This window comes from Arachis stenosperma, chromosome 5 (assembly GCF_014773155.1).
Source record: "Arachis stenosperma cultivar V10309 chromosome 5, arast.V10309.gnm1.PFL2, whole genome shotgun sequence".
Classification (NCBI taxonomy): domain Eukaryota; kingdom Viridiplantae; phylum Streptophyta; class Magnoliopsida; order Fabales; family Fabaceae; genus Arachis; species Arachis stenosperma.
In genome coordinates, this window is record NC_080381.1 from 130,667,268 (window position 1) to 130,680,416 (window position 13,149).

The following is a 13,149-nucleotide window of genomic DNA, read 5'->3' on the forward strand; positions in this document are numbered from 1 at the left end:
TAGTATGAAATATATTTAGAGTCGTTGTAACGTCTGAGCAATTAGAGTGGCGTAGCTGGAAGCTTGACATTCTGATAATGAGGGTGTTACAAATAGGATCAAGTACATGGAAGATTTTCTTTTACACATCTACAATCCAAAGCCACCAATGTCCTCTATGGCAAATTGGAAAAAATAGTTGAAGTTTAGGTAAATAAGACAATATTTTAGTCTAAATGATACAAAATAAAAGAATTATTTAATAAGTTTTAGAAATGAAAACTCACAAATAGATGGGATGTTAGATTTTTCTTGTCTAGAAAAGGAAAATACTCCTTATATTCATTGATGTTGGTGGCCTTCTTGATTGCTAGATTAATGTACTTGTCCTCAAACTTCATCAACATATTATTTTGTATTGAAATAATAACTTTTAGCATACAATGTATTTTCAAAATGCACCAAAGTTGAGGTTAGAATTTAATGGTAGTAGAGCTTACCACAATATCGAATGGAATACAGTATATCTGTTCTTCAAATTTTTTAGATTTTTTCTTGTTGAGAAGTTAGCACACTATGGAGACCACCTATGAAAATAAAGGACCCAAATTAAATTACATATATAGAACAAGAACTCGTAATAATAAGCATTAGTGTTATAGCATAAGAATTTACTAGATTTTCTACAAATTCTTTTGGTTTTAAATATGCAAAGTAATATCTAACTCCCTCGATTAGATTTTCATGCTTCAACCTAAATATGATCTCCCATTTATTGCTGGTCTCATGTTTGAAAGTCTTGATCCCAATAGTAGCATTTGTCCCTAAGCTCCTCTGTTATTTCTTTTTGCTTGACTGGAGTCTTGAACTTTTCAAGGAAGCTCAGACTTGGTTGCACATCGTTGTGGACTTGTCTCCTTGACAAATTTCAATGCTGTGGCAACCCCAGCATCCATAACCTCAACCAGCTTTTCCAACTCATCAACCAACACATGGCTCTCTTGGGTTTTAATTTTTGGGAATTTTTCCTTGTTGGTTGGTGGTCCATACTCTTGTGTAATTGTAGCTTCATCAGTTGATTACTTATGCCAATGTTAAAGGATGGTGCACTAAAGTCATCATTCAATGCAGTATTTGCAACCATAAGTAATCCAGCTTTGAGATCTTGAGCCGGTGGAGGACTGCAACATGACACATAAAATTTTGTAAGAATGCACCAAAATTGTTAAAAAAGAAATTTGATAAATTAGAACTTACGCATTAAGAGGGACTTCATGCTGAGTTTCTTTTAGGAGAACTTCCTCAGGGGCTTCTTAACAAGGTTGTGGAGGATTATAGAACGAGACATAAAATTGGTTAATAAAATACCAAGAAGAATTATGCACCAAAAAGGAATTCAACAAGAACTTACGCATTAATAGCTTCTTCTGGCAGATTTTCATTTGTAGGAGGTCAGGAGTTTGTCGTTGAGTATGTGGAGGGTTGGAGATAGAAGGTGCAATTGCTCAAAGTGGCACTCTAATGAAGGCAAACAATAAAAATTTAGGAGTGATGCTTAACAAATTTCGGTGCAAATCATTAACTCAATGATTAAAAAACTCACATATTCAATGATTCAGATTGTGACTGAGTTTGTTTTCGTAGCACAAGCATTTAATCTTCAGGATCAGTCCCAAGATTAATATTTGGGATATTCATACTAAATAAAATTCGGTGTCAGTTAAGTCTATAAAATTAAATGAAATATAAAAACTTATTATTATGAACTAAACTGAATACTTTACTGACTTGTAGATGTTGGTGAATCTTCCATCCTTTCCTGCAATTAGAATTCTATCTCCATTCTTACTTGTTTAATTAGTACTGCTTCCTCAATAAGGTTGGCTCCATCCAGTACTTCTTCTTTTATTTTGAATCTAAAATGCACCGAAATTATGTCAACAGAGCATCTCAATCATTGAATAATAACAGAATTTTTTTATGAGAATTTACGTAGTTGCAAGCTGCAAACTCTTTTTTTTCCTTTTTTCTTGAAAAAAAAATTTTAGTGCCAATTTTTTTCTTAAAAAAAGGATATCAAATTAAAAAGCACATTATAATAGGACAAGAAATAAAGAAATGGTAAGAAAAACTACGTGGGATCAATTGGTGCATTTAAAGACTTCTGAAAGCTTGACTATAAAACACAGGATTATTCTCACTTGACAGATTTACAGGTGATATTTTAAGAACATAATAAACATTATTCAGTAAAACTAGACTAATTACTTCAATTTTTAGGAAATTTTAGCAAAGAAACAATATAAGATATTGAATCTTACGTTTGTGAAAAATCATAGTGAACTTTTGTTGAATCGTGGTCACTTTTTGGTTCTTCAGGCTGAACAAGCTTTCTTTTTTTGGTGGCATTGCTTTTTTGGCCAGCATTAATGAATCTACATTTGATGATAACTTTTGGCTTGAAATGAGTGGATTTTATCACATAAACTTGTATTTATTCATTTAAATAGCATGCTTTTGTAAATTCTCTTTCAATTGTACCTAATTGTTAAAAACATGCTTTTGTGCTCCAAATGATCAAATTGATTCACTTTTATTCTATTCGATGTCTTGACATGTTTATTGAGTGATTTCAGTACCAAAAGGCGAGGATGATGATGCGTGAGCATCTTGTCTATCTTTTCCTAGTGAATTTGCATCTAATTTGTTGAGTTTAATTAAGAATTAATTATATTTTAGCCACTATGGATGCTATTTTGAGTTTTGTACAATTTTATTTATTTAAGGTAGCATTCGGTAGAATTTGATGGAGTTTCTGCAGCACAAGAATCAAAGGAGATGGCTGCGAGGAGCGACGCGCACGCGTGCCTGATGTGTGCGCGTGATCTGGAAGTATCCATGGCGACGCGTACGCGTGACTGACGCGTACGCGTGAATTGAGGATTTGCTCAGCGACGCATCCGCTTGACTGACGCGTACGTGTGACGTGCACGATCTGCAGAATTTACAGAAATCGCTGGCGAGGATTTTGGGCCACATTTTGACTCAGTTTTCAGTCCAGAAAATACAGATTAGAAGCTGCAGAATGGACAATTCAGGTGGTCTCCACCCATCAGCGGAAGACTTGTTAATTAATTCGAATTTAAATTCAAATCTTATCTTTTAGGAAAAGATATTCTTTTTTTTGTTTTAGCTAATTAGATTTTACATTTATTAGGATTAGTGATAAATAGGAACTCTGTACATTTAGACAAAGACACACTTTTTTACCAGAACCCTTATTTTTCTTCTCTGAACCATGAGCAACTAATCCTCCATTGTTAAGGTTAGGAGCTCTATCTATTTTCATGGATTGATTCGTTTGATCTTTTTAATTTAATTCATGTCTTGATTTATATTTCAATAATTGTTTGTGTTCTTATTTTATGAATATGGGTGGAACGGAACTATGATCCCTGTTCTAATTGAATTTTATAAAACTTGGAAAAGCTCTTTACTTGAACAACAGCTTGAAAACATATTATACTGAATTTTTAATTATTTGTAATTAAAGGGATACGTGACATATAATCCCCTTATTTGTGGATAATTAGGATTCTTTTGGCATATAAACTAGAAATTGATCATCCCCCTCTAATTGGAATTAATTGACCAAGAAATTGGCAATTAATAAATTTTAGAGGAGACTAGGAAGGTCTAAGGAATTAGGGTCTAGTCACATATAGTTTGCCATGAAATTAAATCCTACATGATTAAATTAATTAGTAATAAAAGTTAATCCGGAAATTAGATAACTCTGAAACTTTAACTGCTTTCTCAAATATTTTATTCCCAACTCATTGCTGCTTGCTTTCTGAAATTTTTAAAGTACTGTTTAATGTTTTTTGAATATCTCAAAACCATTTTCTGCTTGCCTAACTAAGCTTATCACTCAATAACTGTTGCTTAATCCATCAATTCTCGTGGGATTGACCCTTACTCACGTAAGGTATTACTTGGTACGACCCGGTGCACTTGCCGGTTAGTAGTGTGGGTTGTAAAATACCACACCAAGTTTTTGGCGCCGTTGCCGAAGATTGATACTGATTAACAACTAGCAGTTGTTTAATTGCTTAGATTAGGCGTTTTATTTTTAATTTTATTAAAATATATTTCAAATTTTTTTTTAAATAAACAGCACCAATATTTTTCTTAATTTTTGAAATTAAGTTTGGTGTTGACTATTTATTATTTTTTTCTATTTATTTTATGCAATATTTTTATCTCTTTACACAAGTTACCTCACTGGGAATTCTCTGCACTCTGACATAGAGATTCCCATTCTTTCTTGTTTTCTGTTTGTTTATGCGCAGGAACAAAGACAAAAAAACATCTCTTAGACTTTGATCCTGAACCTGAAAGGACTTTCAGGCGGCGTTTACAACAAGCAAGACTTTATAAGGCTGCAGAATCCACTATGGATCCGACTAATACTAAGAATACCAATGCGATAAACCCGAATGGGAATGAACAAAGGAGAGTACTTGGTTCTTTCTGCGCTCCTACAACGGATCTGTATGGAAAGAGCATTGTGGTGTGGTGCACGAAATTGTGATCACTACAACTTCGCACAACTAACCAGCAAGTGCACTGGGTCGTCCAAGTAATACCTTACGCGAGTAAGGGTCGATCCCACGGAGATTGGTGGTATGAAGCAAGCTATGGTCATCTTGTAAATCTCAGTCAGGCAAACTCAAATGGATATGGTGATGAACGAAAATAACATAAAAGATAAAGATAGGGATACTTATGTATATCATTGGTGTAAGAGCTTCAGACAAGTGTATGAAGATGCCTTCCCTTCCGTCTCTCTGCTTTCCTACAGTCTTCATCCAATCCTTTCTTACTCCTTTCCATGGCAAGCTCGTGTAGGGTCTCACTGTTGTCAGCAGCTACCTCCCATCCGCGCAGTGAAAGCTAATGCAAAGCACTCTGTCACAGTGCCGCCAATCACCGGTTTGGTTCCCTCCCCTACCGGAATAGAATCACTCTTTTGCGTCTGTCACTAACGCCCAGTAGGTTACAGGTTTGAAGCACATCACAGTCATTCAATCATTGAATCCTACTCAGAATACCACAGACAAGGTTTAGACCTTCCGGATTCTCTTGAATGCCGCCATCAGGTCCTGCCTATACCACGAAGATTCCGAAGAATCCAAGAGATATTCACTAAGCCTCGGATGCTTGTAGAGCAAGAATGGTTGTCAGTCACCTTGTTCATGGGTGAGAATGGTGATGGGCGTCAATCATCACCTTCATCATGTTGAAGAACAAGTGATATCTTGGATAAAGAACAAGTGGAATTTGAATGGAAGAACAATAGTAATTGCATTAATACTCGAGGTACAGCAGAGCTCCACACCCTTAATCTATGGTGTGTAGAAACTCCACCGTTGAAAATACATAAGAACAAGGTCTAGGCATGGCCGAATGGCCAGCCTCCCAAAGAGGGTTTAATCATCAAAACATGATCAAAAGATAGATACCAAGATGAAAATACAATAGTAAAAGGTTCTATATATAGAAAACTAGTAGCCTAAGGTGTACAAAGGTGAGTAAATGACATAAAAATCCACTTTCGGGCCCACTTGGTGTGTGCTTGGGCTGAGCAATGAAGTAATTTTCGTGTAGAGACTCTTCCTGGCGTTTAACTCCAGCTTTTATGCCAGTTTGGGCGTTTAACTCCCATTTAGGTGCCAGTTTGGGCGTTTAACGCTGGGAATTTTGAGGCCGGATTGCTTCGCGGGTTTGGGCCATCAAATCTTGGACAAAGTATGGACTATTATATATTGCTGGAAAGCCCTGGATGTCTACTTTCCAACGCCGTTGAGAGCGCGCCACTTGGGCTTCTGTAGCTCCAGAAAATCCACTTCGAGTGCAGGGAGGTCAGAATCCAACAGCATCTGCAGTCCTTTTTAGTCTCTGAATCAGATTTTTGCTCAAGTCCCTCAATTTCAGCCAGAAAATACCTGAAATCACAGAAAAACACACAAACTCATAGTAAAGTCCAGAAAAGTGAATTTTAATTAAAAACTAATAAAAATATACTAAAAACTAACTAAAAGATATCAAAAACATACTAAAAACAATGCCAAAAAGTATACAAATTATCCGCTCATCACAACACCAAACTTAAATTGTTGCTTGTCCTCAAGCAACTGAAAATCAAATAAGATAAAAAGAAGAGAATATACTATAGACTCCAAATTATCAATGAAACTTAGCTCCAAATTAGATGAGCGGGACTAGTAGCTTTTTGCCTCCGAACAGTTTTGGCATCTCACTTTATCCTTTGAAATTCAGAATGATTGGCTTCTTTAGGAACTCAGAATCCAGATAGTGTTATTGATTCTCCTAGTTAAGTATGATGATTCTTGAACACAGCTACTTTATGAGTCTTGGCCGTGGCCCAAAGCACTCTGTCTTCCAGTATTACCACCGGATACATACATGCCACAGACACATAATTGGGTGAACCTTTTCAGATTGTGACTCAGCTTTGCTAAAGTCCCCAATTAGAGGTGTCCAGGGTTCTTAAGCACACTCTTTTTGCCTTGGATCACAACTTTATTTCTTTTTTTTTTTTTTTTTTCTTTTTCTTTCTCCCCTTTTTTTTTCGTTTTTCTGCTTCTCTCTCTTTTTTTTTTTTTTTTTTTTGTATTCACTGCTTTTTCTTGCTTCAAGAATCATTTTTATGATTTTTCAGATCCTCAGTAACATGTCTCCTTTTTCATCATTCTTTCAAGAGCCAACAATTTTAACATTCATGAACAACAAATTCAAAAGACATATGCACTGTTCAAGCATACATTCAGAAAACAAAAAGTATTGTCACCACATCAAACTAATTAAGCTAGTTTTAAAGATGAATTTGAAATCCTGTACTTCTTGTTCTTTTGTGATAAAAACAGTTTTCATTTAAGAAAGGTGATGGATTCATATTGATAGCTTTAAGGCATAGACACTAAGACACTAATGATCATAAGACACAAACATAGATAAACATAAAGCATAATTTTCGAAAAACAGAAAAGCAAAGAACAAGGAGATTAAAGAACGGGTCCACCTTAGTGATGGCGGCTTGTTCTTCCTCTTGAAGATCCTATGGAGTGCTTGAGCTCCTCAATGTCTCTTCCTTGTCTTTGTTGCTCCTTTCTCATGATTCTTTGATCTTCTCCAATTTCATGGAGGAGGATGGCATGTTCTTGGTGCTCCACCCTTAGTTGTCCCATGTTGGAACTTAATTCTCCTAGGGAGGTGTTCAGTTGCTCCCAATAGTCTTGTGGAGGAAAGTGCATCCCTTGAGATGCCATAAATGGTTATGGAAAAACAAAAAGCAATGCTTTTACCACACCAAACTTAAAAGGTTTGCTCGTCCTCGAGCAAAAGAAGAAAGAAGAGGGTAGAAGAAGAAGAAATGGAGGAGAGGGAGATGGCTTTGTGGTTAGGCCAAAGAGGGGAAGAAGTGGTGTTTTATGAAGGATGGATGTGAGTGGTGAAGAGAAAGAGATGTTGAGGTGATTGATGAATGGGTGAAGAAGAAGAGAGAGTGGTGGGGTTGTTTGGGGATCCTGTGGGGTTCACAGATCCTTAGGTGTCAAGGAAAAGTCATCCCTGCACCAAATGGCATCAAAATCCACGTTTTGAGCCATTTCTGGCGTTAAACGCCGGGCTGGTGCCCATTCCTGGCGTTTAACGCCAGGTTGGTGCCCTTTACTGGCGTTTAACGCCAGTCTGGTGCCCCTTTCTGGCGTTAAACGCCCAGAATGGCCCCAGACTGGGCGTTAAACGCCCATCTGCTAGCCTGACTGGCGTTTAAACGCCAGCAGGTTCTTCCTCCAGGGTGTGCTGTTTTTCTTCCTGTTTTTCATTCTGTTTTTGCTTTTTCAATGGATTTTGTGACTTCTTATGATCATCAACCTACAAAAAACATAAAATAACAAAAGAAAATAGTCAAAATATAACATTGGGTTGCCTCCCAACAAGCGCTTCTTTAACGTCAGTAGCTTGACAGATGGCTCTCATGGAGCCTCACAAATGATCAGAGCAATGTTGGAACCTCCCAACACCAAACTTAGAGTTTGAATGTGGGGGTTCAACACCAAACTTAGAGTTTGGTTGTGGCCTCCCAACACCAAACTTAGAGTTTGACCGTGGGAGCTCTGTTTGTCTCTGATTTGAGAGAAGCTCTTTATGCTTCTTCTCATGGTGATAGAGGGATATCCTTGAGCCTTAAACACAAAGGATTTTTCATTCACTTGAATGATCAGTTCACCCCCATCAACATCAATCACAGCCTTTGCTATGGCTAGGAAGGGTCTGCCAAGGATGATGGATTCATCCATGCACTTCCCAGTCTCTAGGACTATGAAATCAGTAGGGATGTAGTGGTCTTCAATCTTGACCAAAACATTCTCTACAAGTCCAATGGAATCTCTATGGTCTCATTTTGAGCCTCAGATTCCCATGGTTCCTCTTTGAGGAACTCAGAGGAGATTGGTACACGCCCACTGAGGTCTTCCTCAGTGGCGTCCTCCTCCTCTCTTTCCTCTCCATATTCGGCCATGTCTATGGCTTTGCACTCTCCTTTTGGATTTTCTTCTGTATTACTTGGGAGAGTGCTAGGAGGGAGTTCAGTAACTTTCTTGCTCAGCTGACCCACTTGTCCCTCCAAATTTCTGATGGAGGACCTTGTTTCATTCATGAAACTTTGAGTGGTCTTTATTAGATCAGAGACCATTGTTGCTAAGTCAGAAGTATTCTGCCTAGAACTCTCTGTCTGTTGCTGAGAAGATGATGGAAAAGGCTTGCCATTGCTAAGCCTGTTTCTTCCACCATTATTATTATTGAAACCTTGTTGAGGTCTCTCTTGATTCTTCCATGAGAAATTTGGGTGATTTCTCCATGAAGAATTATAGGTGTTACCATAGGGTTCTCCTAGGTAATTTACCTCTTCCATTGAGGGGTTCTCAGGATCATAAGCTTCTTCCTCAGATGAAGCATCCTTAGTACTGTTTGGTGCATTTTGCATTCCAGTCAGACTTTGAGAAATCAAATTGACTTGTTGAGTCAATATTTTATTCTGAGCCAAAATGGCATTCAGAGTGTCAATCTCAAGAACTCCTTTCTTCTGACTAGTCCCATTGTTCACAGGATTTCTTTCAGAAGTGTACATGAATTGGTTATTTGCAACCATTTCAATCAATTCTTGAGCTTCTGCAGGCGTCTTCTTCAGGTGAAGAGATCCTCCTGCAGAGCTATCCAAGGACATCTTGGATAGTTCAGAGAGACCATCATAGAAAATACCTATGATGCTCCATTCAGAAAGCATGTCAGATGGACATTTTCTGATTAATTGTTTGTATCTTTCCCAAGCTTCATAGAGGGATTCCCCATCCTTCTGTCTGAAGGTTTGGACTTCCACTCTAAGCTTACTCCATCTTTGTGGTGGAAAGAACTTTGCCAAGAAGGCATTGACTAGCTTTTCCCAAGAGTCCAGGCTTTCTTTAGGTTGGGAGTCCAACCATATTCTAGCCCTGTCTCTTACAGCAAAAGGGAATAGCATCAGTCTATAGACCTCAGGGTTAACCCCATTAGTCTTGACTGTGTCACAGATTTGCAAGAACTCAGCTAAAAACTGATGAGGATCTTCCATTGGAAGTCCATGGAACTTGCAATTCTGTTGCATTGGAGAAACTAATTGAGGCTTAAGCTCAAAGTTGTTTACTCCAATGGCAGGGATAGAGATGCTTCTCCCATAGAAGTTGGGAGTAGGTGCAGTAAAGTCACCCAGCACCTTCCTTGCATTGTTGGCATTATTGTTGTTTTCGGCTGCCATGTGTTCTTCTTCTTTGAAGAATTCGGTCAGGTCCTCTCAGGTTCAGGGTCAGCTTCAACAAGAATGCCTTTGTCTTTGTTCCTGCTCATATGAAAGAGAAAAGAACAAGAAAGTATGGAATCCTCTATGTCACAGTATAGAGATTCCTTTAAATGTCAGAGGAAGAAAAATGGAAGACAGATGTGGAAAATTCGAACTTATCAAAGGAGAAGGAGTTCGAATTTTGCATTAAGGGATAGTGTTAGTCCAAAAATAGAAGGATGTGAGAAGAAGGGAAGTAATTTTCGAAAATTAAGTAAAAGATTTTGAAAACATTTTGAAAAACACTTAATTGATTTTCAAAAATTAAGAATAGAAAAAGAATCAATTGATTTTTGAAAAAGATTTTGAAATTAGAAATCAAAAAGATTTGATTGAAAACTAATTTGAAAAAGATGTGGTTAAAAAGATATGATTAGTTTTAAAAAGATGTGATTGAAAAGATATGATTTGAAAACAATTTTAAAAAGATTTGATTTGAAAACAATTTTAAAAAGATATGATTTGAAAATAATTTTAAAAGATATGATTTTAAAAATTAATGACTTGCCTAACAAGAAAAGATATGATTCAAACATAAAACCTTCCTCAACAGAAAAGGCAAAAAATGTTCAATCAAATCATTAATTGTTAGTAAGTATCTTTGAAAAAGGAAAGAAATTAATTTTGAAAACATTTGATTGAAAAGATATGATTTGAAAAAGATTTGATTTTGAAAAACTTTGAAAACTTGAAAAAAATTGATTTTGAAAACAAAATCTTCCCCCTTAGCACCATCCTGGCGTTAAACGCCCAGAATGTGCACATTCTGGCGTTTAACGCCCAAACCTATACCTTTTTGGGCGTTAAACGCCCAACCAGGTGCCCTGGCTGGCGTTTAAACGCCAGTCTGCCTTCTTCACTGGGCATTTTTGAATGCTCAGCTTTTTCTGTGTAATTCCTCTGCAGTATGTTTTGAATCTTCAATTCTCTGTATTCTTGACTTGAAAAGACACAAATTAAAAATATTTTTGGATTTTTAATAATGAGGGATAATCAAAATGCAACTAAAATCAAATAACAATGCATGCAAGACACCAAACTTAGCAGTTTGTATACTACTGACATTAACAAAATGAGAATGCATATGAGAAACAACAAAACACTCAAGTCAATAGAATTCAAAGATCAAAACAAGAAAATCATCAAGAACAACTTGAAGATTAATTAAGACACATGCAAAAATTCGAAAAATGCAAGAAGAACAGAAACATGCAATTGACACCAAACTTAAGATGAGACTCTAGACTCAAACAAGAAATACTTTTGGATTTTATGATTTTGTACTTTTTTTGGTTTTTTTTTTTTTCGAAAATCAAGTGAAAAGGAAAATAAAGGTATCAAAGTTCTTAATGAGAATTCCAGGAATCATGCAATGTTAGTCTAAAGCTTTAGTCTAAAGGAATTAGACATGGCCGGCCAAGCTTCAGCAGGACATTGCATTCAAGAGCTAAATTGATGAGAATCAATCAGCCTTGGTGATGATAAGAACATCACCTTGAAACACTAGAATTCATTCTTAAGAACTCTGAAGAAAAATACCTAATCTAAGCAACAAGATGAACCGTCAGTTGTCCATACTCAAGAACAATCCCCGGCAACGGCGCCAAAAACTTGGTGCACGAAATTGTGATCACTACAACTTCGCACAACTAACCAGCAAGTGCACTGGGTCGTCCAAGTAATACCTTACGCGAGTAAGGGTCGATCCCACGGAGATTGGTGGTATGAAGCAAGCTATGGTCATCTTGTAAATCTCAGTCAGGCAAACTCAAATGGATATGGTGATGAACGAAAATAACATAAAAGATAAAGATAGGGATACTTATGTATATCATTGGTGTAAGAGCTTCAGACAAGTGTATGAAGATGCCTTCCCTTCCGTCTCTCTGCTTTCCTACAGTCTTCATCCAATCCTTTCTTACTCCTTTCCATGGCAAGCTCGTGTAGGGTCTCACTGTTGTCAGCAGCTACCTCCCATCCGCGCAGTGAAAGCTAATGCAAAGCACTCTGTCACAGTGCCGCCAATCACCGGTTTGGTTCCCTCCCCTACCGGAATAGAATCACTCTTTTGCGTCTGTCACTAACGCCCAGTAGGTTACAGGTTTGAAGCACATCACAGTCATTCAATCATTGAATCCTACTCAGAATACCACAGACAAGGTTTAGACCTTCCGGATTCTCTTGAATGCCGCCATCAGGTCCTGCCTATACCACGAAGATTCCGAAGAATCCAAGAGATATTCACTAAGCCTCGGATGCTTGTAGAGCAAGAATGGTTGTCAGTCACCTTGTTCATGGGTGAGAATGGTGATGGGCGTCAATCATCACCTTCATCATGTTGAAGAACAAGTGATATCTTGGATAAAGAACAAGTGGAATTTGAATGGAAGAACAATAGTAATTGCATTAATACTCGAGGTACAGCAGAGCTCCACACCCTTAATCTATGGTGTGTAGAAACTCCACCGTTGAAAATACATAAGAACAAGGTCTAGGCATGGCCGAATGGCCAGCCTCCCAAAGAGGGTTTAATCATCAAAACATGATCAAAAGATAGATACCAAGATGAAAATACAATAGTAAAAGGTTCTATATATAGAAAACTAGTAGCCTAAGGTGTACAAAGGTGAGTAAATGACATAAAAATCCACTTTCGGGCCCACTTGGTGTGTGCTTGGGCTGAGCAATGAAGTAATTTTCGTGTAGAGACTCTTCCTGGCGTTTAACTCCAGCTTTTATGCCAGTTTGGGCGTTTAACTCCCATTTAGGTGCCAGTTTGGGCGTTTAACGCTGGGAATTTTGAGGCCGGATTGCTTCGCGGGTTTGGGCCATCAAATCTTGGACAAAGTATGGACTATTATATATTGCTGGAAAGCCCTGGATGTCTACTTTCCAACGCCGTTGAGAGCGCGCCACTTGGGCTTCTGTAGCTCCAGAAAATCCACTTCGAGTGCAGGGAGGTCAGAATCCAACAGCATCTGCAGTCCTTTTTAGTCTCTGAATCAGATTTTTGCTCAAGTCCCTCAATTTCAGCCAGAAAATACCTGAAATCACAGAAAAACACACAAACTCATAGTAAAGTCCAGAAAAGTGAATTTTAATTAAAAACTAATAAAAATATACTAAAAACTAACTAAAAGATATCAAAAACATACTAAAAACAATGCCAAAAAGTATACAAATTATCCGCTCATCATGGTGCCTCCTATTGC

At 37.4% G+C, this 13,149-nt stretch overlaps 1 non-coding gene across 1 annotated transcript; it reads left to right on the plus strand.

Annotated features, from left to right (window-relative positions):
• The first annotated feature begins 9,347 nt into the window (after nucleotides 1-9,347).
• LOC130983596 (small nucleolar RNA R71) lies at nucleotides 9,348-9,451 on the plus strand. The gene has a single exon (XR_009087579.1). It is a non-coding gene; the product is annotated as a small nucleolar RNA R71 (small nucleolar RNA).
• The last annotated feature ends 3,698 nt before the right edge of the window (nucleotides 9,452-13,149 follow it).